The 27,115-nt window shown below is 35.8% G+C and overlaps 1 pseudogene; it reads right to left on the reverse strand.

The window, feature by feature from the left end:
- Positions 1 to 25,329, reverse strand: LOC110202600 (large ribosomal subunit protein eL30 pseudogene; annotated as a pseudogene).
- Between the last annotated feature and the right edge of the window lie 1,786 nt (positions 25,330 to 27,115).

Consider the following 27,115-nt stretch of genomic DNA (forward strand, 5'->3'; position numbering starts at 1 on the left):
TTACTTTTCAGTGGTCTGTTCTGGCATACTTCTAATGCTATCAGAATCACCTGGATCAATGATAGCCAGCATACATACTCTGTAGTACTTCCCACATGCTCTACTGAATTCAATGTGATTGCCACTGTAGTGATGTATGCCAGTTTCGGCCAAAATAGAGTCATATTCAATCTCTGATTTCCTCAAGCCTGGGCAGTTGTTGGCTAAGACAACCAATTTGGCTTTGCCTTGTCTGATCATTTTCAGTGTCTCTTTGTGGCCTAGCATGTATTTGCTGCTTTTCATGATCAGCTGGAGCCTCAAGTTGATGGACTCCAGCGACTTTTTCCTCTTCTTTGCTGCCACTATCTTCCTGCCTGTGGTGCGGGAGGACCCTCAGCCAGAGACCTACTGCCAAGATGGCTGGCAAGCAAGAAAGCAAGGAGCTCCCAAAATCCAGGTAGGTTTCTTCTGATCTGCAATCTTGATGCCACCCATTTGAAAGTCAGCATTTTTTTCTACTACATTGCTTCACATTTCATGATGTGAGTTCAGAGAATTGGGTTGAATAATTTATGTTTTTAACCAAATCATTCCATAAACATATTTTAAGTGGGCACTTGAAAGCTTGACATTTTCAGATGCATACATTCATTCATTATAAGATATTTGGCAGTTTTCTGACATCATGAAATGGCAAAACAAGCTCTTCTTTGATTTAAGAGTTTTATGGTAAGCACACTCATAGCAGAAAAAAATGAAAAGTATTTTAAATGCTTTAACATAGGAAAATTGATTCTTCTGGATCTAACATCACTTCAATGTTGCTCTTCCATCCACAGGTACAGAAGATATCCCATCCAACCCTTTATACTTACCTATGTAAGTATAAAACTTATGTAAGATAAGACTTATTCCTATAGAGCCCTGGAAAGGTAAATCTTCTCTAGAGAAGAACTCCTCTGCTTCTGTCTCTCTTTCTCTGTCTGTCTCTCTCTGCCTCTCTCTCTCTCTCTTTCTTTATCTATATGTAATGCTTCTAAACACACATATGTATATATGTATGTATATGTGTTTGTGTGTAGATAGATAGATAGATATTTCATGCAGTATTAAGGATCACTTTCTTGTGTGGAGTTCCTACTTCTTTTTCTACACATTTCATCCATGATGATGTTTATTACACTTTTTTCTTACCAGCAAACTATCTGTTGTAATATGTGTTAGCTCTTCATACCTTATAACTTTCTACTGCCCTCAGAGTAACATGAAATTTTCAATGTTTTCTGGTCCTGTGCAGTTCCATGACTTTTAGCCATATATATTATCACCAGGAAAAAAAATTGCGGTTAAAATAACAAGAGAGAAAAGAGGAAGTTTTTGTCAGGCAGGTCAGACCACCAACACCACCTTGACCTTCATCTTCTTCCTCAGTAATTTGGCTCAGAAGTCCCAGGAATAACAGTATCTCTCTTCCTGCCCCTTTCTGTAGCCATCAAATTCTTGTTTGCACCCAAGTTCATGCAGTCATTATTGAGGGGGTAAATCAGGGAGAAGAAAACTGCATTCATCACCACCTGAAAAAACTTCCGACCAAATGCTACCAACTAGGAGACAGGCACAAGAGGCATAGTTCTACTTTTAGACCAACCCCTATAGCCATCATCCTGGAAAACAACTCAGAAAAAAAAGTGGTAGCCATCCTCACCAATTGTTAATTAACTGCCACCTGTAGGGCAGACAAGCCAACTGGAATGAAGCAGTGAAAAACCCTGAGAGTTGAGGCAGGAGTTGAGGAGGTGATAAATGCCAGGCAAGTCAGATCACTATAATCTTGACTGCCATTTCCCAGCTAGCCCCAGTGGAGACATCCCAGAACACAGTCCACCTCCCCCCACACACAAACACACCCTGCTTTCAGCTCATACCTTGCATCCATTGCTGAAGAAAAAATGACCGTGGAGAAGGGCCCCACATTCCATGTTACCACAAACAACAGCATCTAACTAACTGCCGCCAATAAGAAGATGTCTATGAGTTCCCTGGGAATGGTAGTACTTTCTAGAATACCATTTATGCTTCCAGCCTAGCTGCCATGACCTTCATCCAAGGAATCACTCTTATGGAGAGTGGGACAGCTGGGGAAAAACTGCTACCCACAGGGTGATCAAGCCAGCATAGTCAAAGCAGCTCCCTACTTTGAGAGAGACAGAGGAGGCAGTCTGTGACAAGCAGGGCAGACCATTACCATCATCTTGACCTTCATTTCCTCTAAGACCCAGTGGAAATATCCCAGAATCCTGACTCTATGAGCCTTGGGAATAGTAATAGCTTCATCCTAAAATAGTCTCTTCATCCATCATCCTAGGAAGAAACCCCCGCGGAGATGCAGTTTGGGAAGTGCTATTTCAGGTGTGTTAGTCAAAACTATTCAAGACCTATAAATGAAGAACCGCCCAAGTCCTTGGTACTGTCAAAAGCTTCAACATCATTTCCTGACATAATTTTTTTGAGGTAGCCGACACTTAAGAAGAGTCATTATCATTTGCTTTGCTAATGCACCCGAAGGACCATGGAAACTTTCTATATGACTTGCAGCTAAAACATTCCAGTTGTGTACATTCCTACATTATTATGTGAGCTCTTTGAAAGTAGTAACAGTTTTACTTTTCTACTTTATCCTCAGCATTGACATAGTACTTGGAACGTAGTATTTAATAAATGCTTTCTTTTATTTATTCAGAAAGAAGACCATCAAATAACTGGGATTATTAGAAACACTGCAACATTTCTTAAATGTGATAAATGTTGATATACACTATTCAAACCTGGTCCTGCTTTATTGTCTCCCTAAGTTTCCTTTGCAACACCTATATGTGTGTGTGTATGTGTACATGTATGTATATGTGTGTATATGTATATATGAGTATGTATATGCATTTGTATGTATATGTATGTATACACATATATGTATGTGTATGAGTGTATATGTATGTATGTATTAATGAATTAACTCAAGATACTTTTTCAAATACATGTACTCTGAGCAATGCATGTATATGTGTATGTATGTATGAATATATATATGCGTACATATAGATAGAGATAGAGATGATACAGACAAATTCCAATTTTTTTTAGGTAGGTCTCTCTCTTTCACATTTCTGTGGCTTATACTGAGGGGACTTTAGAGCAAGGATTAAAAATGTGTGGCCTTGAGGCCACATGTGGCCTTCTAGGTCCCTGGGTAAGGCCTTTTGACTGAGTCGAAGTTTTACAGAAAAAATCCTTTTATTAAGGGGATTTTTTTCTGTGAAGTTTGGATTCAGTCAAAGGGCCGCACTTGAAGACCTTGAGGGCCACATTTGGTCTTGAGGCAGCAGGTTCCTCACTTCTGCATTAGAGTAATCTGTGTATTTTTTGAAATATTATTTAACATCACCAATTATAACCATATGTACAAACTCTACATAAATAAGGAGATATTTTATTTAGACTCCGGACAGGGAATCTCCCATGGCTTAAGTGAAAAACCTAGGCAAACAGTTCTGATTTATACCTTAATTTATGCTAATTCTCAGTGGAAAACAGAGCAAAATCATTATCATATCCTCATCTGTCCAGAGGTTAGTCTTGTTTAATTTTAACATATTCATGGAGGATGCCTTGTTAGAAATGAGGTCTGAGTCATTTATTTAATCATCAAACTATATAGACTGTTGGCTTCTCTGTAGTACTCAATCAACTGTGAGAACACAAAGTTGTGGTCTTCTGTGAAAAGTCATCTCAAAAAGCTTGCATTTTTTTTTTGTGTTTTCATCAAAGGTATCTTTAATATTTGCAAAAATCATTTGATTTAAGATTTTATCGAGCAAAGTTACAGAAACTGATATTTGTTAATGTCTTTCCAGTAAATTTTTTTAGAACCATCCATCATCTTTTGCATTCCTTTTTAAAATCTTAACTTCCCAGAAATATTATGAAAGTATATCCCTAAATTTTTAAAAAATTATGTCACCTTCAGTTGCAATTCTTATTCTTTATACAATTTGCCACGCCCACCTACTCTCCTGACTTTATGTTTTTAAGAGCATTGTCAAATTCTCATATAGCACACTGGATACCTAAGTGGGAATTTCCAAATATAATAATTACTGTACAAATTTCATATATGTATATATATGTGGGTAAAATATGATGATGGCTCTACAAATAGTGTATATATGTGTATATACATATATGTGTGTATAAATATGTATAAAATATAATATATAGGCATATACATATGCATAAATATGGCCGAGATATAGATAAAGATATAAATATAGATATGTGCATACACACATTTTTTTCTTCCCTTCAGTTGAGATATATGGTTTCATTAGCATAAAGAATCTCCAAAGCTGATAAACTCCACCTCAGATGAGAATTAGCGATTCCTCTATAACTTAGTGTCTCACAGAGTTGCCTGAGGAATTGAGAGGTTAAATGACTTGCCTTCTAATCTCACAGCTAATATGTTAGATGCAAGCCTTGAACCCATGTGCAACTGAATACAAGGCCATTCCTCAACATAATAGTTCTTATTATCTCTCAAAGTATCATTACTTTTTTAAAAAGCATTATAAAAATTACATAAACATATCAGTAAACCTATTCACACATTTTTCTATAAGCAGAATCGACCCATTACCTTCCTTATCAATTCTGATATGAGAATAGGTATTAAGTGGACTGCTTTCACTCTCATGATTTGGAAGAAAAACCTATTTGATACAGTTAAACTTCTTAAACTCATAGTGATATTTAGAATCAATATCTTTACTTTTGGTCATTTTCCATTTAGGGGAGTCTATAAATTAAATAAATCAGACTGTAGCTATTGTAATCACACCTATTATGTTTTCACCTTTGTCTTTACTTCAGATTTGGTAGTTTTGTCAACCTTTATCTTAAGCCTTAGATGACATGAATATATAGGCCATAATTTTGTATTGATGATTAAGTTTATAACCAGCCATTTCCTTTAATATATGATCAACTTTATTTTCTAAAAAATAAATTCATTGCCCATTTGCAAAATGTATTGGTGAAATACATTTATGAGGCTTGTATAGACCTTTATAGAGAGGTCTACAAGGCTTACTCTGCACATTCATTGATCCTGAGATGTATTTTCCAAAAGACATTTGTGGCTTCTGAGCTGTCTCTAAATTTACTTACAATAATTATAATAGCTAATACATAATTATGCAAGTTTTAAAAAGCACTTGACATATCTTACATCATTTAATTTTCACAACAAAGATAAGAAGTAGGTACTATTATTTATCCCTATTTTATAGATGAGGAAACTGAGACCCAGAGAAGTTAAATTACTTCACAGGGTCACAAAACTAATAAATGTCCAGAATAGATTTGAACTCAATCCTTACCTGGATTTCTTCCAAGTCGAGTTCTCTACCCTAGAAATATTATGGAGTTACAAAGTACACTTTCTCTTAAACTGTTCTCAAAAAATATCTCACATAATTAGAGAGATAGTGTAATATATTGGGTAAAGCTGTCAACTTTCTTATGTTCGTGACCCAGGGTAAGTTAGTTAATCTTTCCATATCTCAGTTTCCTCACCTGAAAATAGAAAAAAATGTTAGCAACTACTTGTAGCATTATTGTAATGTTTAAATTATGTAATATATAAAAACTGCTTTATAAACCATAAAATATCATATAAATGAGAATTGGATAATTGTACCCATATGTGGTCAGTGACAATCATTTTAGGGTATGTTAGCAATACAAATAAATTGACCACCAAAATCACAATAACCTGAACAATTGGTATAGATACACACATTATATACATTCAAAATATGTATTTATATGATGTGGCTTTAATATTGAAACTGTACTTCTACATAGAATGATCCTGACATAGTTGTTTAAACCACCACTATGTCAAACTTTATTTCACATACCTGAAGTTAATTACAAAAATTTTAATTTAGCGAGAAACAATTAATTAAGGAATTTATTCCAGCAAACTCAAAGCTAAATTGCACATAGTATATTGTGACTTACTGACCTTCCTTGAAGCAATTCATTAAGCAGATGGTATAAAGTGACATAGGCATAATGTAGTTCCTATTATTTTAATTTGACATGTCCTATTTAAAATAGGTCCATGACCCATTTTAAAGATGATTGAGAAATGTCTAACTAAGCCATTCACTATTCCTATTTACTCCCGATAGAATTCAGGCTGACACAGAAAAGCTGAGCAAGATTCTTCAATGGTGTCATGAATTTCCATTGAGCAGCAAAAGACTAATCCAAAGGAGCTTCCTTTTATGATGTTAACATATTTTTACATGGACAGTATTTTTCTAAAATGCTAGAAAATAACAGATTTTCCTTGTGGACTTGGTATCCTGTTATTCAGATTTGATTTTATTTTCATACATTTTCTATCAGATTCATACATAACCACAATTACCCAGTTTTATATAATTATGACCAATAAAGGAGCATTTGGAGTTGGTACTGAATTATCCAGATAATAATCCAAAACTTGTTTTATACTATGCTAAAATACTTAGCCAAATGGGCTTAGTATCAGTACATGTCAACCAGCTTCTACTTAATGAACATATCAAAGTATTATGAATATTCATAAAATTCAGGTGAAAAACTTGGTTTTTGTAATATGATATCATCCATTAAAATGCTTTGAGATCTTACCATAGCACATTCTAAAATAAATAAATACAGTGGTTTAATTTTTATGCATAAAGTTGTCTGAATTCTCCATTTCTTTGTCAGTTTAAATCTAGACATTCGTCATTCTCATTTTCCCTTAAATCCGCAGAAAGAAATTTGGATTTTCCCCCTCCGGTTCATCTGTTTTCCAAGATGAAAAGATAATAAGAAACTAGCAAAGATATCTTTAAGAAAGTGTTATACAATTGATATCAATAAAATAGTACAAAAAATTCAAAAAATTTTATTGGATGTGAACTTAATAAAACCTCATAAAAGGTTACCCCAAAAGACAATTTATTAAAAATTAACATGCTTAACATTCAAAAAGAAAAGGAAATGAATTTCCATATGTCAAGAAGAACCATATTCACCTTCCATTTCTTCATCTGTAAAATAGAGGCAATAATAACACCTACTTTCTAAGGTTGCTGTGTGGGAAAAAATACACACACACACACACACACACACACGCGCATGCACACACACACACACACACACACACACACACACACACACATATATATATATATATATATATATATATATATATATATATAGCTATGAAATGAGGGTTATAGGGTTATTATACTCATGTTTCAAGAGTATAGCCTTTATGCCTAGTAGGAAGAATGGTTAGGTACTCTTATGAAAATACAAAAAGGACTAAAGTATATCTGAAGATATGTTTAGTCCCCCATGCACCTGGTCTATTAACTTTGGCTCTTCTAGTTTTTTTAAGATATAAAAGAATCATTTCCATATAGGATGTCATAAAGTAAAATAATTGACTTGATAATACTGGTCATGCATTCTAGATTTGGGGAAAAAAAACAGATTTCAAATGATTCACAAGAAGGATAGGGAGAATATCTTGGATTAGAATTCTACAAGGGAGGTCAGTTAACAAGGGATGGATGATGCTCAACAATGACATTCTGAAGGCAAAATAGGAAAGGGGTCCAATGAGAAGACTGAAAATATTTTCTGTCTGAGGATAACAATGAGGATACAAATAGAACTCTACCAATTTAGATACATCAAGATGTATAGGAAATGGGGAGGGGAAAGGTCAGGCTACAAAGAATAAATATAATGTCATAATCCTGTCAAAATAATGGTAAAAGTGATAAAGTTCAGAATAAGACAAGGTGGACAAGTGAAACTAAGGATAGTAGAGAAGAAAAAAACATGTGGAGTATTATATTCTTTTTGTTTTTATCATTATTAAAATTATGATAAAATGGAGGATTAAAGGAGAGATATGACCTTTATTTGGGGTGATAATTATTATTATTAATTCATTATTAACTGAGTATAGTTATAATAAATCATGATTATTAGACTAATTATAATATTATATTAATATAATTAACGATTATATATCATGTCATATTGCTATAGTAATATATTATATACCTTATTGATATTACATTATGTTAATTATAATGATGATTTAATTATAAAAATTAATGATAATGATCATTATTTTAGTTAAAGTTTGTATAGCAAATACTATGTGGCAGTCACTATATTAAGATCCTTACAATTATTATCTTATTTGATCTTCACAATAGCTCTAGGTGATAGGTGCTATTATTATTATTACCTATTTTGTAAATGAGAAGATGGAAGGAAAAAATGGATAAAGAGAGTGGTTTAAGGTGACATAGCTAGTAAGGATCTGAGGCTGTATTTGAACACAGATCTTCTTGACTCCTGGTCCAGCATTGTATCTACTGTGCTGCCTACCTTAATTCTAATCATTACTTTTTCTTCCATGCTAAGCAGAATGAATTTTGCATTGGAAATGACAGAATAAAAATCTGTAATAGTGAGTTGATATACGAATCATGTAAAGTTACATAAATTAAGCATCTAGGGAAATTTGAGTCAATTGGCCTAGATGAACCATTCGTCTTACAGAAAGAATTTACGGATTTTTTTTATATATGGCTTTAAGTATTATTTGAAAAATTATAGAAAATATGAATAGTACCATGACGCTAAAGAAGAGTAAATATTGTTTCAGTTTTCAAAAAAGAACAGAGAACAAGGTCTACATGCTGTAGGCAAATGAGCTTGATTTTGATCCCTGAGAAAATTCTAGAAGATATGGTTAAAATGATGGTTGATGAACATCAAGAAGGGCAGTGAGAACCACTCCTGCTGCACCAATCTTATTTATTTTGTTGTCAGGGTGTCTATCTAGGCTTCTACGGGGCATATTGTAAATATAACTTACTTACATTTTATTAAAGCTTTAGATAAAACATCTGATGCTTTACTTATATGGCTGATGGAGAAATAAGGGGTGGATAATAATACAGTAAGATAGATCTGAGTTGATTGGTTGTAAACTAGTAAAAGTAAAGCTGCAAGGGCCTATAAGTCTGGAAAAACAAAACAAAGCAAAACAAAATAAAACAAACAAGAAAAAAACTAAGGTTGGTGGCAACATCCCAAGTTTTCTGGAAATTTTAGAATCAGTTTCATATAGAACTAAGAGCACATTAGTGTTAGACTAAGCAAAGCATTCATTAAAAACAGCTAAGTTAGTGTATGATTTCTATTTCAATTTGATTTCTATTGGTCTATGAACACTTTATTAAACTCTGAATTTTTGTTGTTGTTGTTGTTTTTAACTGAGATATCACATCTAAAGTAAGTTGGTTAGTTGACCCCAAACTACCCAAAATACTAAAACAATTTGGTGACAAACAGTTCATTTATCTAGTATGAAGGTCTCAGCAAGAGATCAAGAGTTTCAAGGGTACAAATAGAAATTATTTAATTGTTGACTAGCAAAATAATATTATTCCTGCCTTAGTAGTTGTATTCAAGGGATTTGTGATGATAATATTATAAGCTATTGGCATAAGTTTATGTAAACTAACTGAAATGGACACCTGTATAAAAGGACACAGAAAAAGAAGTAAAGGAAATCAGTAAAATTACATACAGTAATCATAGTAATATAAACTGAAACAACAAGAAATAGAAACTCAACTTTCATTAGTTGCAAAGACCAAACTTATTCCCAGATATGGGAAATAATGAATATATAATACATTTTCTTAACAAAGAAAAAGAATATATATATATTGTTCTTTTTCTTTGTTAAACAAAGAAGAATCAATGTGTACTTTGAGTAATATCGGGAAATAACTGTGGTGCAAAAATAAATGGCAGCAGTAAAACTTTTAAAAAATCAATGCAGTGGAAAATGTTTTAGAAATTAAGACGCTGTCAATACTTTTCTGTTACTGGTTTGTTGTTGTTTCTATTTTATTTTTGTTTTAACTATGTGATAACTTGTATGCCACAACTTATAGTTAGGATAAATATCTCCCCTAAATACAGACTGAGATGAATAAGATTTTAGATCATGGATAAAATTCAGATATGAAACTATATTATGGCAGATTGTGTACATTGGAACATTCTGGTAGTTAAAGACTCTGAAAATTTCTTAAATATATATATATATATATATATATATGAAATACATACATACCTCCATCTATGTATTTATTTTAGCTAAATTTTAGTGAGTATTCATCTGATTGAAATTAGGCTTCTCAATAAATTGGTAACTCCACATGTACTTTTCAGCCTTGGGAATACATCAATTATTTTAGCATTCAATTAATAAGCAAGTCAGCTCTTTACATCTAAGTTATCAAGTTAAAAGTAGAAAATTAAGATACAGGTTCAGGGGGAAAAAAACAAGTAGGTCACTTGGTTCCTTTAATGTCTTCAGGCTGAGTTCAAATCATGAATGTTAACTAATTAAGCCTCATATCCTCCCTTAGAGAAAGACAAATGTTAAGTATTATTAAAATTAAACATCTCCAAGAAGACTTTTTCCTTCCTTTTTTTTTTCTTTTAGCAAATAAAAGTTGACTTGGCCTTCAGAGATTATGTAAGGTGACCTGAGAAACTACAGTTGAGAAGCTAAGAGTATGGTAATGGATAAATGGAACAAAGTAAGATGTGAGAAAACTATAAAAAAAGGAAAAGGCAGCTAGTAAACACCTCTGATTTTTAAATCAATATCAAAAGGCACCATAAAGTATCATCTGTAAATTCAATTAAAATGCATTGAGATGTAAAGGGAAATAAGTGGCTGAGAAGTCTCTGGGTACTTACCAATATATTTATTCAAACACAATATGTAAGAAATGTTTAAATATGAGTGAAAACAATTAGGCAAAAACTATGAAATGTATTACACTCTCTCTTTGAATTATTTCCTGTTGGTTAGAATTTTTCTTCATTTTCACTTAACTGCTTTTTCTGAAGAATGAGATTCAAAATTTAATGTGATAAATTGTAAAACAAGCAAACAAAAAGCATGATCTTAATTTTAATAGATATATTAATGTCCAGATCTTATCTTCAATCAAACAATCAGACATGCAATTCCATTAGGGTATGCAATGGTCATTAAACTTTTAGAAGCTTGCATTGTATTGATGATACATATTTAGCAACACCTACAGTATGTTTATCATTATTTTACAATACACATACTACTGTACAAATAATTATGTACATTTATAGAAAAATTGAAGTGAATACAGGTGGAATATTATTTGGTTTTGTATTCAATAAGAAATCACTAAAATTTACTGAACATGGGAGTAATAAGAATAATCAATTATCCCTGAATCTATTAAGTAGTTACTATATTGCTAAGCATTTCCCACTCTTTTGTTTTATGTAGGTGAGCATGCTTATTTTGTTTGATAGCTTTTTAGGTTGCACCAACCTAATGCCAGTTGTTTTCACATTGATTAAGGTTGCTGTCCTTTGTAACTGAAGAGCACCAAAATGAAATCAATATTTCAGTGTTGAGGTACAATGTGTTTAACTGTGATTGATCAGACCAATATGAGCTCAGAAGGCTTTACCACAAATCAGGCACAAATACTCTTTATGAATATTGAAATAAAAATATCTCCAAATTTGTGTTTCTCACTTTTTTCCTTCTTCCTTACTTCTTTTCTTCCTTTCCTTTTTTTTTGAGCTACTACAATTTTGTTTTTCTTATAGAGCACAGTTCCTTTTTTGATGTAGGCATGCTGGGTAGTCCTATGCCAGTGTCTCCTATGTTTCACAGTCAATTAAAAAGTTCTTTAGAAAGACCTTAAGCATGGTCTTTCTGAGGGGGACCAAGATGGTGGAGTAAAAGCATTGACTTGCTTGAGTTCTCCCCCAAACCCCTCCAAGTACCTGTAAAAAATGTCTCCAAAATTCTAAAGTGCAGAACTCACAAAAAGACAGAGTGAAAGAAATTTCCAGCCCAAGACATCCAGGATGGTTGATTGGAAAGGTATATTATGCACAGTTTGGCATAGGTGTGCAGGCTTCTGTGAACCTGGAGCAGGTGTCAGAGAAATGAATCATGGGCAGCTGTGGTGGTTTCCAGACTTTTCAACCCATGAAAACCAAAGACAGAGAAGGTCAGTAGGAAAAGTCTGTGTCTGCAGTGAGAGAGAAGCACAAGGGCCCAGCTCCAGTCCCCAAGAGTGGAACTTGGGTGGTGGCTGCCTCTGGAGCTTCCAGCCCACAGAATGAGGGGTAATCAAGTGGCTGATCAAAGGAGGATTGCAGGAATCTCTTTGCTGATCTAGGATTCTCTTGCTTTGCCTATGCTTGGATCTGGGTCACAGTTCTGGGTGGTGGTCCTGGTGTGGTGGAGCTTGTAGTAGTGATGTAGAGAGAATCCTCATGGTTCCAAGATAGAAAAGAGTGCTTGTGGTCACTCATAGACCAGAGCACAGTCCAAGAAAGGAGTAAACACCTCACCCCTTATCATACCACCTTGGAAGAACTGAAAATTTACAGGACCCTAGAAGCATGTCTGAAAGCTGCTGCACAAAATCCCTAAAGCTTGGGACAGTACATCCTCCATGCTAGAAGCAGATCCCTACCTTGACAAAGAGTTTATAATTGAAGTAATAGGCCACAGGCCAAGGAAGAGCTCAAGAAAGATTTTGAGAAGCAAATAAGAGAAGCAGAGGAAAAACTGAGAGTGATGCAAGAAAAGCACGAAAAACAAGTCAACAGCTTGCTAAAGGAGACCCAAAAAATATTGAATAAAATACCTTAAAAAATAGCATAACCTAAATGGCAAAATAGGTACAAAAAGCTAATGAGAAGACGAATTATTCCAAAAGCAAAATTGGCCAAATGGAAAAGGAATTCCAAAAGATTACTGAAGAAAATACTTCCTTAAAATTAGAATGGAGCAATTGGAAGCTAATAACTTTATGAGACATCAAGACATTGTAAAAGAGGAAGGGAGTAAATTGGAACCCAAATTTTCTTTCTTACACATTTTTGTTTTTATTTTTTCACTTCCACAAGTTTTTGAGTTCCAAATTTCTCATCCCTCCCCCCACCCCAAGATGGCATGCATTCTGAATACCCCTTCTCCTTCTCTTCTATCTCTCCCCCCTCCTTTCTCTTATCCCCTTCTCCTTCTATTTTCCTGTAGAGCAGAATAGATTTCTGTATCCCCATTTCCTGTATTTCTTAATTTCCAGTTGCATGTGAAAACATTTTTTAAAACATATGTTTTTAAAACTTTGAGTTCCAAATTTTCTCCCTTCCTCCCTCCCTCCCTACCCACCCTCATTGAAAAGGCAAGCAACTCAATATAGGTTGTACATGTGCAGTTATGCAAAACACTTCCTTAGTAGACATGTTGTGAAAAACTAACTCTATTTCCCTTAATCCTATCCCACCCTCCCATATATTCTATTCTTTCTTTTGACCCTGTCCCTCCTCAGAAGTATTTACTTCTGATTACCCCCTTTCCCAATCTGCCCTCCTCTCTATCACCCTCCTGCTCTCTTGTCTTCTTCTCCTCCTATTTTCCTGTATGGTAAGACAGATTTCCATACCCAGTGGAATGTGTACGGTATTCCCTCCTTAAGCCAAGTCCTATGAGAATAAGATTCCCTCATTCCCTCTCACCTTCCCCTGTTTCCCCTCCACTGTGAGAGACTTTTCTGGGTTTTTTTTGTGAGATAATTTACCCCCATTCTACCTCTCCCTTTCTTCTCTGAATATCATCCTCTCTCATCCCTTAATTTTATCCTCCAGATATGACCCCTTAATCATCAACTCACCCTGTGCCCTCTATCTATCTCTATATATACATATACATATACATACACACAATTTTTTTCCTTCAACTATCCTAATACTGACAAAGTTCTCATGAGTTACAAATATCACCTTTCTATGCAGAAATGTAAACAGTTCAATCTTAATAAGTCTCTTATGATTTCTCTTTCCTGTTTACCTCTTCATGTTCCAATGGAGTCCTGTATTTGAAAGTCAAATTTTCTGTTAGCTCTGGTCTTTTCATCAGAATGCTTGAAAGTCCTCTATTTCACTGAATGACCATTTTTTCCCCTGAAGGATTATACTCAGTTTTGCTGGGTAGGTGATTCTTGGTTGTAATCCTATCTCCTTTGCCCTCTGAAATATTATATTCCATGCCCTGTGGTCCTTTAATGTAGAAGCTGCTAAATCTTGTGTTATCCTGATTGTGTTTCCACAGTACTTGAATTGTTTCCTTTTGGCAGCTTGCAATATTTTCTCCTTGACCTGGGAACGCTGGAATTTGGCTACAATATTCCTAGGAGTTTTCCTTTGGGGATCTCTTTCAGGAGGAGATCTATGCATTCTTTCAATTTCTATTTTGCCCTCTGGTTCTAAATATCAGGGCAGTTTTCCTTGATAATTTCTTGAAAGATGATGTCTAGGCTCTTTTTTTGATCATGGCTTTCAGATAGTCCAATAATTTTTAAATTCTCTCTCCTGGATCTATTTTCCAGGTCAGTTGTTTTTCCAATGAGATATTTCACATTGTCTTCTAATTTTTCATTCTTTTGGATTTGTTTTACAGTGTCTTGATTTCTCATAAAGTCACTATCTTCCAATTGCTCTATTCTAATTTTTAAGGAAGTATTTTCTTCAGTAATCTTTTGGACTTCCTTTTCCATTTGGCCAATTTTTTTTTAGGGCATTTTTCTCCTCATTGGCTTTTTGGACCTCTTTTGCCATTTGGGTTAGGCTGTTTTTTAAGATGTTATTTTCTTCAGTATTTTTTTGGGTCTCCTCTAGCAAGCTGTTGAGTTGTTTTTCATGATCTTCTTGCATCACTCTCATTTCTCTTCCCAGTTTTTCCTATACTTCCCTTACTTGCTTCTCAAAATCCCTTTTGAGCTCTTCCAAGGCCTGGGACTGATTCATATTTTTCTTGGAGGCTTTGGATATAGGAGCTTTGATTTTGTTGTCTTCTTCTGGTTGTATATTTTGATCTTCTTTTTCACCAAAGTAAGATAATATAGTCTGACTCTTTTTGTGCTGGTTGCTCATGGTCCCAGCCAATTACTTTAGTTTTAAACTCTTTGTTAAGGTAAGAGTCTGCTTCCAATGTGAAGCTTCAGGGGTTTGTGTAGCTGTTTTCAGAGATACTTGTAGGGACCTGTAAATTTTCAGTTCTTCCAAGGTGGTATGATAAGGTCGAGGTGTTTACTCCTTTCCTGGCCTGTGACCACAAGTATTCCTTTCTGTCCTCTAACCGTGAGGAGGGGTTTCTCTCTACAGCCACTACAAGCTCCAACACACCAGCGCTCCTCCTCACCCCAGCACCGCTGCCCAGAACTGTGACCCAGATCCACACATGGGCAAAGCAAGATATTCCTGCCTCAGCACTGGCAAATAAATCCCTGCAGTCCGTCTCTGATCAGCCACTGGATTCCCCCTCAGTCTGTGGGCCGGATGCTCAGGAAGCAGCTGCCCCCCCCACCCCGGGCCATGCTCTTGGGGCATGGAGCTGCAACCTCACCTTCCTCTCTGACCACCGACAGAAACAGACTTTTCCCTGTGACCTTCTAAGTTGTCTTTGGCATTGGTGGATTGAGGAGTCTGGAAACCTCCACAGCTGCCTGCAATTCAGTCCTCTGAGGCCTGCTCCAGGTTTGCTGAGGCCTGTGGGCCCACGCTACTCTGAGCTGCGCTCCCAGCCCGGTGCCATACACCTTTCTGATCAATCATCCAGGTTGCCTTGGGCTGGAAATTTGTTTCACTCTGTCTTTTTGTGGGTTCTGCTGGTTCAGAATTTGTTTGGAGCCATTTTTTATGAGTATTTGGAGGGGTTTGGGGGAGAGCTCAAGCAAGTCACTGCTTTTACTCCGCCATCTTGGCTCCGCTGGAAACCAAATTTTTAAAAATAAAAGTTAAAAATATATTTTCACATGCCACTGAGAAATAAGATATACAGGCAATGGGCTATAGAAATATATCCTGCTCTATAGGAAAATTGAAGGGTAAGGGGATAAGAGAATAGTGGAGTAATAGAAGGGAGGGCAGATTAGGAAAAAGGGTACTGAGAATGCATGCCATCTTGGGGTGGGGGGAGGGATGAGATGGGAAGTAAATTTGGAACTCAAATCTTGTGGAAGTGAATGTTGAAAACTTAAAACAATTTAATTTAGAAAAAAAAGAATGGGCTTGTATCCTTCTGATCTCCATGTGAGCAGCTGCTTTCTGTGAGTTCTCCATAAAATAGTCTTTTAGATAACTGTATGTTTGGCATTTGAACAACTTGGCCAGCCCACTGGAGCAGCACTCTCTGCAGCAGGATTTGAATGCTTGGCAGTTTAGGTTAAGAAAGAACCCTGATGTCTGGCACCTTATCTTGCCAGGTTATCTTTAGAATCTTCCTAAGACAATTCAAATGGAAGTGATTCAATGTCTCACATTGCACTGGTATACTATACTATGCAGGTTTCACAGACATACAATGATGAAGTTAGCATGATGGTTTCATAGAATTTCAGGTTAGTAGGCAGCCTAATACCTCTTCTTTCCCATACTTCCCTTCAAAGCCTCCCAAACACTGAGCTAACTCTAGCAATGCGTGCATCAACCTGATCATCTACGTGTACATCTGTGAGAAGCATATTGGTAAGGTAAATTAACTTATCCACAGCATTCAATATTTCTCCATTTGCTCTAACTGAGGGCTCCAGATATGAATGGTACAGTGCTGGCTGGTGGAAAACCTCTCTTTTTTTTGGTAAATTGTCAGGCCAAAATTAGAATAAGAATAAGAGAATTGATTAAAACTCTATTATATCTCAGATTCAAAGACTGTATGGGGAGCACAATCATCTGTGAACAAAAAGTCACACAATAACTCTCCCTCCACTTTAGTCTTGCTTGTAGCCTTTTTAAGATAAATAATTTATTTTCAGTATGGTAGGTAACTTTGATACCATTTTGGTCCTTGTTGAATAAATGCAACACTGATTAAAATGTCATACTAAAAAGCATGAAAACAAGCACATAGGTCTCCTTCACTCTATTGGTGACCAGGAAAGCATAAGAGCATCATCCATTATCTAGAACCCATGCAAGCATGCCATCATGGAACTGGCATAAAATGCTGATAAACATCTCTTGGCAATCAAATTTTGCCAGTGATCTTCCACAAGCTTTCATGACTGACAGTATCAAAGGCCAGGATCAGATTGATGAACATTGTGTACAGACATCTGTTCTCCTCCTGACATTTCTTCTGGAGTGGTCAGTCTGAAAACACCATATTGACTATTGCTCAGCCCTTTCTGAAGCCACACTGGCTATCAGGGAGATGACCATATTCCAGGTGAAGGATCAACCTATTAAGGAGGAGTCTTGCATGAATCTTGCAAGCAGTGCCTAAGAAAGAGAAGCCACTGTGTTTGTCACATGACAAACCTATTTCCTTTACCTTTATGGAGATGGACAAAGGAGGAATACTTGAACTCTATGATAACCTCCTCTTGATACATAACTAGATAATTTAAGTCAGCTTTTTAAAACAAATATATATGTATTTTTTAAATTTTATTTCTAATTTTTGGAATAAAATAAACATTTCCATAGCATAACATAATATAAAGATAACTGCATACAAAACTGTGCATCTATTATGTACAACTTGCTATTCCTTTCAAATATACAAAAAAAAAACCCAAAAAAAGGACAAATATACAAAAAAAAAATCTTGGTGTGCTTTGCTTTTTTTTATCTTCCCTCACCTTCAGCCCTAGAGATGGCTTCTATTACACACAAATAGGTCTGCTTTTTAATGAGCAAAAGAAGGCTAATCCCCATCTGGCAAATCTCAGCTGGAACAGAATCAGCACCAGGTGCTTTGCCTCATGAGCATAGTTTAAAGTCATTTAAAACTCTTTTCAGTTGGAAATTTGGCTAGACAGGGACTGACTTTAAACTCAGGTATATAGTAAATGGCTTCAGAATTAATTGATAACAGTCTGTTGAGACCACTATGGAAGTGTTCCTTCCATATCTCCAGTGTCATGTCCTTATCACTAATCAATGTGACTTTGTGAGTATTGAGTAGTTGAAAAGTACTATATGTCTTTGGCCCATAAATAGCTTCAGGGCACCATCAGAGTGCTTTAGATTGTTACTATCTGCATAAAATTGAATTTCATCTCTCTTCTTACAGAGCCAAGACTTCTCTATCTCTCTACACTTCTCCTGCACCTTACTTTTGCTGATGTAGTTAAACACTGCGTTATTAGAGATGGAGGATTTCCTACTGATAAAGCCTGTAAAGGTCTTGTTTTTTTCATCTATCAATTTTTGAATTTCCCCATCATTTTCATCAAACCAATCCTGATATTTGTGAGTGTTCTGGCACAGAGAAGTAAATGTGGTTTTATATACCAAATCTCTGAAAGCTGCCAACTCCTTTTCTGCTCCAGTGTGGCCACCAGTATTGACTCAGCTCTCCTTCCAAGTTAATAACAAACTATTCACACTTAGAGAAGAGCTCTAATCTCTTGACATTAAGTCTTCTCTTAATCCTCTTGCCTTGGGGCTGCCATTTTTGTTGAATAGGAATTTTCAATAGGAAAATCTCCCCACTGGAGAGTATAAGTCTAAGATTGGTCCAGCAATCTGCACCACATGTCATCTTAGTTACTTTCACACCCTGTCTGTCTCTTCTCTTTAAAATTACAGTGTATTAAATGCCAATGTTTGCTGACAGGGTGCATCCATGAAATTTTATTGTGATTAGGTAAAAGGGAGATCATGTTGGTGATGAGAAGGTCATGAAATGCACAAGCCTTCAGTAGTGTGCAACCATTGCTGTTGAGGTTTCTGACTCTATTCCTCCCACAGACTCCCTGACACTATAATCTATGTTTACTTTGACATTAAAGTCACTCAGAATTACAAGCTTGTCTTCTTTTGGCACATTGATGATGAAAGTCTCCAGGTCTTCCTAAATATCTTCTTTGACCTCATCAGGGTTCATCATTGTGGGAGCATATGTACTAATATTGGTGGCATGCTGCTTTCCTACTAGTGGCAATTGCATTGTAATGAGCCTTTCAGTCATTCCATTTGGGAGTCATTTGAGCTTGTTGACTAGATAAGATTTAATTGTGAAACCTATACCAGTTTGACAGTGCCCCCCATTAATGTGGCTACTACAGAAAATCATGTATCTCTGACTTTGGCAAGCTGGCCTTCATTTGTCAGTTTTGTTTTTTTTTTTTTTTCATTCAGGGCTGCTATTTGGATTGTAATGGTAAAGATCAATAATCAGTGGCTGGAGTACTTTGCTAATCATTTATTAGCTACAATCATTTTAATATGATAAGAAGTAATTGCGTGATTTATGTAAGCGTATAGTCCCAGTGAAAACCTGTGTGTAACTAAAACTATAATGTAGTCCCAGGTGAATATGTGTTAGCTAATTTTAGGAGTGTAACTATAATCATTATAAAGTGTGCATCTTAAGTATATGACCAGAATAATCATACCTGTATCTTTACATTAAAATGATTAAGTAACAAAGCCCTCTGAAAAGTGTGAAGGGTTTTGATGAAGTGAGTAAGTAAAGGGCTTTTTGAGACATCTTGACCTGCATAGGGCTTGTTATATCATACATGAATGAAGGGGACTACAAATAACTGTGAATTCTGTTACTCAGGGTCTCAGACCATACTGGGTGAAGTGCAGACCACCATCTTTGTTTATTTTATTTAAGATTTATTTCTTTACCCAGAAAGGTTTCCCAGTTTCTTTTTTTTTTTTCCAGAATGCAATGCCTGCTGAGTTCTTTCACAAGAAGAGTTGTTTATCTTTTAGTTGTACTGGATTTTTTGTTGTCCATAATTGTGTGTGCATTCCATGTACCAATGTTGAATGGAATCACTTTGACAAAAGTTTTTATACATTTTTCTGTGTTTTGACTCTAAGATAGGATTCCTGCCTGCCCTGGTAAGCAGGCCAGAGTCAGGATAAGTGAAGCAGACAAATTTTAGGGCACCTCCTCATGCCAGGAAAGGAGTACTGTAGTCCTTAAAAAAACACAGGCTGCTGAGACAACCAGGGATTGCTGAATGCTACGGTTGCTTCAGTCCAGCGAGAAAACTTCTCAATTACCTGGGCCTCATGAATGAAGGTTTGTGACTATAGCTCACAATGTATCTGTACCTGCTGCTTCATCATTTGTCTGTTCCCCACAGGACTTTGATATATGTAAAATACTGTGGGTAAGGTGTTTTGATTCATGCATAAATTGGATTTAATAGAAGCAGAGTTGTGTGAAGTTGTTGGCCTTACTCTCTCTTCAATAGTCATTAGAATCCAGTAGCAAGACAAAAGTCAAGAGGACTGGCAATTATTTGGATTTATTGGATGACCTAGGAGTCTTTGATGTATAATCAAGTTCTAAGGTTCTGCGTAGCCTGTTTCTGCTGCCTTCATGGCCTCTTGGAACAAACTGATCGCATCTGCCTATTCTGCCGGGAGAAGTGTTCACGTGCTTAGGGTAGACACCTCCCTAACTTACTAAGTTTGAGGCCTGTTGGTTCCCCTCAACCTGTTTGAGACTGTTTGCCAAGAGACTTTTACAATGTTGTGGCCACTGTGCATACTACAGCTTCTTAGAGCTGCAAGTGAGAATTGGGTGGTAAGTGAACACCAAACGTAGAAAGCAGACCTGAAATACAGTCAGCAGCCCTATCACCAGAGGTACTAGTCTTAACATTCTATACTCATCTGATTTCACAAATTTCACAAACAAAAATAAAACTTAAGGTAAAACAGGTTTCTAAACTAATTAATTTTATATCAGTGGTATTATGTATGGAAACTGTGTTCCTGGAAAATCAAAACACAGATTATAAAATTTAAAATCTACCCCTTACATAAACTTGATATTTTCATACCATTGGAATGGTTGTAGCATTTGAGAATATTCTAGGGCAGAGGGAAGCTTGTTAGGACTACTTAGATACTTAGTATAGATTCAAAGACCCAACATATGAGGTCTTCAGAAAGACTCTTATGTTATCAAGTGTACAAAAGCAAAATTGTGGAAAGGAAAAGGATAAAGACTTTACTGAAGGGGAGGAAAGGAGCTCATGGCTCAGGGACAAAAAGCAGCAACAACAGCAGCAGCAACAACAAACTAGTTACATAGTGTAAAGAAAACAAGAACATGGTTTTTTCCTCCACAGGGTATCACTGAAATTTTGTTTGATTTAGGTAGAAATAATTCCCAGATGACTTTGTTGTCCATACCCCAATATTGTCCATACTAAAAAGGGAGCAATCCATTTCTAGAGAATTAAACAACTGGAAAGCAAGAAATCCAAATGCATACTTAGTGTGATAAATAATTGGATTTGGAGACCAGGGGCCTCCATTACTATTATCTGTCTTCTTCCAGCAATTTGGGGAATAATGCAATTAATAGGTCAGTGATTTTAAACTTACAGAAATCAGGTTAGAAGTTGTTGCTAATGTTATTGTTTTTTTAAATCAATTTTTACTTGTTTCTGTTTTCCTCTCCTTTGTACTACTCCAAGAGTGGCTAGCCAGAGCAATTAATTGAATTCCTCTTGGCTGAGATTGGCTTGTCCCTGATAAAAGTAATCCCCTTATCTGTGAACTACAATGATAATGTCTTTAATATTTTTCTATGATATATAACAAATGAAGGGAATGGAGATTATAATAATTGCATTTATACCTGTTTGAGATTAGAAAGCTTTTCCTGGGGATTTCAAAGTTTATAATGCAAGAATTATATCTTCATTTTTCACATGAAAAAAAAAAACACTAGCCCTAACTCAACAAATGTTATTTGTCCACACTTGAACAGTACATTTTAAAGCAAGATTCTAAGTAAATTCTTTCCTAATTTGAACCCCTAAATCTTTTCATTGCATGACACTATCTAAATGCAAAGTTAAAAAAAAAATCAAGCTCACCACAAAGGCTGATTTGGCATATGTTGCAGGAATTAGATAAAGGGGCAGCAATAAATTTCAGGGCAGTGGATTCTGCATATTTTTGTTCTCTCATTGAGGCAGTACCAAGACACAAATCACAATAGCCTTGGCAATTTGAGTATCTCCTTGACTGGTGATGTCAAGTAAAATAGAAACAGGAGCAAACTGTACACAGAGATCCCTGAAGGTAGCACGTTCACTTCAAAAATGGTATATTAGCAGTGCCTATGTTTTGATGTATTTTCATTTTTTAAGTAGTTCCCAATTACAGTTTAATTTAGTTCTATGGAGAAAGGGCCCGTCATGCTCACCAACAACTGTCAACCGTGTAACATCAAAAGGACATACAAGTCATCTATGCTAGAGTAGTAATGTCCTCTGGGGGACAAAAAGGAGAAGGTATGTGCCAAGTTAGTAAAATCACAGCCACCACTTTGACCAACATTTCAGCTCAAACACTAGCACAGAGCCATGGGAATTACAACAACCCCTAATTCACTGAACCTACTTTTAGCCTATAACTACAGCCATAACTTAAGAGACCTACTCTTGTAATGAAGGAATACTCCATTTTTGCTACCACCAGTACAAGCTAATAATGAACTGTCACTCATGAGGAAGTAAACCCCAAAAGTCCAGAAACAGATCTCCACAAACCTGTTATCAGGCTAGCCTCTGCACCCATTGTCCAAGGTAGCAACTCTTGAGAGGAAACTTCCTTTGGAAGTGGTACAGCTTCCATATCATTAACAGATGAAACTGTGGAAGATATGGAAAGGAATTTCTCAAGACAAAAGTCCTGCACACTGTCAAATTGTTCAATGTAATAAGTCATTTGAAAGATGTTATAGAAGATTAGTTTGGTCTGTACCTAAAGACTATAAGGTCTTTCCTTTTGACTAGCAGTTGAAGCCTTCTGAAAATTTTATTTCACCTTATTAGAATGCAAGTTCCTTCAGAAGGTCTGTCTTGTGCTTCTGTTTGCATCCACAGTACTGATAATGCTTTAAGCACAATAAATGTTTGATTAGTTTTTTTCATTCTTTCATTTAATCATTCTAATGGGAAAACTCACATATTTCCACCCTTCTCCATTTTTTTATTTGATTCATTACCTTTATATCACATCCATTTATGAATAGATGTCTCTGCATTTGGGGAGCTTTTTACTTCTTTTATTATAGAATAGATTTACGAAGGAGAGAGATAGCAACATAGGCAGAGACAGACACAGGCAGACACTGAAACAGTGACAGAGAAAAAGAGAAAGCTAGGGACAAGTAGAAAATAAAAAAGAGGATTTAGAGAAGAAAGAGGGAGAGGTAAGGAAGAGCTAAAAGTAGAGCTAGAGTATGGATAGCAGGTCTCAGTATCAGGAAAACTCCACCTCTGGCACATACTGTCTGGGCGACCATGGGCAAATCACACAGCTTCCAATATTCCAGTTTATCTATGAGTTGCAGATTAGTTGTACATTTGAATTGGTCTAAGGGGTTTCTTTATTAAAGATTTCCCGTACCACTGAAATCACAGTTCTTGGGAAAAAGCAAAAAATATAACGATTATAATTCAAATACCCAAGAGTCAAACATTGATTGCTTCGGGTAGCACATCCCACTCCCATGATCCACACCCATCTCAACTTCTTCAACTACAGTAGAGAAATGAATTTTCCTGACCCTTCTCCAGGGCCATGGTCACTGTTAAGGTAAACCACCAGTGAGTTTCATTGCATTATTCTTTCCATGTAATCATAATGTACATTGTTTTCTAACGTCCTTGCATTTGTTGTTTCTTACAGTTTAATCACATTCTGTTATATTAATGAAACAAAATTTCTTTAGTATTTGCTATAGTGAACCTCACATAAATTCATAGGTAGGTACTTGATTTTTGCAACCTCCTGGATTTCAGCTGGGACTTGATTATAAAGTATTAATGCCATTAGTAAAGAATGATTCATCATTAGGTGGCATAAGCCTGTATATTCAAAGTGATATAATTGATTTTTGAGACAATCTTTAGTGAAAGTGGGAAAAATATTAATTTAAAAGAGAAATTAAATGCAATCTCCTAAATGTCAATGAAATCTCCAGCAAATAAAAATAAAATACACCATATGCATATGATATGTCTAAGAAACATGATGTTTGAATGCCAGGAACTTGAGACTTCTAACGGAAATACCACTGAGGAAATGGAAAAAACTCAGAATATCGATGGACTCATCTCTTGCTTATTTTGTGACTTAGTCAACACTTAAACACACCCTTCATCATTCTTTTTGCCCAAGATCTTTGGAAGCTTAAAGCATAGATTTAATGCAAAATTTCTTTTGGGACACACACCCAGCACAGAGGAACACAGGAACACCCAGGAAAATCAATTCAGAGACATCAAACATTAAAGTCACACAGATCTGCCACACAAGGATCTCTCTCGGTTTTCTCATTCTCACTCCTTCCAACATAATAAACTCTATCTCCCCAGAATAATGGGGCCAGCTTATAAACAAAATTCACACAGATTTCCAGTTTACCCTACTGTTTGAAGACAGTGTCAGAAATGGAAATAAAATGTCTTCCTTTATTCAGGTTCTTAGCAGCAACCATGTCTACCCTGAACTCAATGCCTTGACTTTTCAACTGAAATAAGATATAGCAGGCATTGTCTGAGACTGTTTATTTCTTTGTATTTTTTTTTTTTACCTTAAAGATTGATCATTGGCTGAGTTCAATCTATTTGTTTAACTAGGATAGTTAGATCCTACATAACTGAAGGGGAAAAAAAACATCCTGAAAAACAACAAAAACCACTATTCAAACCATTGTACATATGCCAGAAAAAAAAAATTGATACTGAATTTGTCAGTTGAGCACACTTTGATCTAAAGCCTTATTTCTCTGTAGGCAGACAGATTACCTAAATAAAAAGTATCTTACGCCTTTTACCAGGAAGTTATTGTATGCATCTGTTTAAAAGATGTATTGGGTTTGGAAGATGCCATTAGATTTAGTTTGGAAAGAAGCACAATCCAAGAAAAGCTTTTGCTCTTATTCTGTGATGTGAATAGCCAAGGTACACTTCTAGAGAGGTAGGCCTTAAGTACTGTCATTATAGAGATTTAAGTCTTCAATACCTTAAAATTCAGGTTTTTACTCAGCTTCCACATTGCACTTTTCTGCCGAGTCAACTCAAATGAGGAGCCCAGGTGAGAGGCTGTGTTGAAATTGTACATTGTTCTAGTTTCCCCAAACTCGCTCTTGCTCTGAACTAGTATAATAACTAAGTCTCTAAGTAGATAGTATAAGGTAAGCATAGTAGGAAGTAAGATTACAAATTGAAATCTAGAAGTCACTTACAAACTGTCTCATAAATTAAGTGAGCATAGCAGTTAGTTGCAAACTCTCATGAATTAGGGGAGCATAGGAGCCATTGACAACTGCCTCATCAATTAATGAAGGCCAATCCTAAGATTATGTACTAAATTAGGGGAAGCCATCTAGGTCTTAATATAATGGGCCTTAAGAGCTTCCAATTTTTCTTGGTGTGTAAGCTTTAGTAAGCTTAAGACTTGTGCAGTAAGACCAGCAAAACACCAGTAAAAACGTTATACTAAGTCCAAGATGTTTCTGATAACTTTGAGATAATGAAGATATGTTAATAAAATAAGCTTCAGGTGATGCAAATAAAATTTAGTCTCTCCTCCAACACCAAAACTTTATAAAAATGGGATCCCAAACTCCTGTCCCATCTGAGTACTCCTTCACTTGCTACCGGTTAATGCTGTCTAAATATTTTCAATTCCAAATTTGTGGTTACATAAGTGACGCTCTTTCTTCCTCCCTCTCCCTATTCTCTTCCCAGCTCTGTCTGCCTCCTTCTACCAATATGTCACCCTGTCTTCCTCTATCTTCCTCTATACTACATGTACCATTTACCTTTGTAATTTCTGTGCTGTTTCCCTATATATTCTCTGTGCCTTATTAGAGTGATTGAAACATTACTCCTTCCTAAAATTTCCAAAGAACTGGGTATGCCTGCCCTACCTCACCTGAAGGTCCCATTCCTTCAGTCATAAATTGTGAGCAACTGGACTGCCATCCATATCATGAATGAGAGTGGGCCAATGAATTCACCGGTAGAAAGCAAGGGTCTGCAGCTGCAATTCCTAGGAGATTCACCTCTCCCCCATTTTTGGGGATGAATCAATTAATTAATAATTCCATAAATTAATGAAAAATTAATAGACTAAACAAGCAATCTGCTATATGAATTTCCAGAAAGTTACAATTTTTAAGTAGGAATTCTGTATCTGATGATTCCAAATTAACTTTCTGCTCTCAATATTATAGTTATAATACTATACAGGTAAGCAAAAAAAATAGTATTGTGAAGAAGAGAATGAAAAAATAGAGTACCTTTAAGGTGCCGAATTTTCATTTCAAAATTGTACTGGAGGCTATTAACCAATTATGCTAGAGATAGGATTGTTTTTAAATTGAATTAATTTTTCCCCCCAGAAAAGTCTTATATAGCATTATGCTGAAAAAATTGAAATGAGCTTAGAGACCTGCATTCTGGTATTGGTTTTATTGCTTGTTCTCTCTTGCTTTGTACCTTGAGAAAATCCTTTCACCTTTCTGAAACTCTGTTTCCTTTGTCTGTAAAGAGAAAGGATGTAGGAGGAGCTATTTACTGAAGTCTGAACAGTATACTTAAAAGTATAACAAAACTCTATTGGCAATCTCCACTAAAACCTCGATGTAAGCAGGCCAGGATCCTGAGACCAAACTCAGGGAACTTCTAAACAGTGCCTGCAGCCACTTTCTTGGGAATCAACTAACATGGAGATGAAGCCTGACAACTTCTCCTGCAGGTGCCATAGCTAAAGCAACTGAAAACACAGAAAAGAAAACTCTTGACACCAAAGTTTTTGACACTTTCAAATGGGTCAGCCTTAGAAATTGATATGATTTCATCCGTAAAGTAATATTAAAGAATAGATATTAACATAGTCTTTG

Source organism: Phascolarctos cinereus, unplaced genomic scaffold (assembly GCF_003287225.1).
Source record: "Phascolarctos cinereus isolate Bilbo 61053 unplaced genomic scaffold, phaCin_HiC Scaffold_4;HRSCAF=312, whole genome shotgun sequence".
Taxonomy (NCBI): domain Eukaryota; kingdom Metazoa; phylum Chordata; class Mammalia; order Diprotodontia; family Phascolarctidae; genus Phascolarctos; species Phascolarctos cinereus.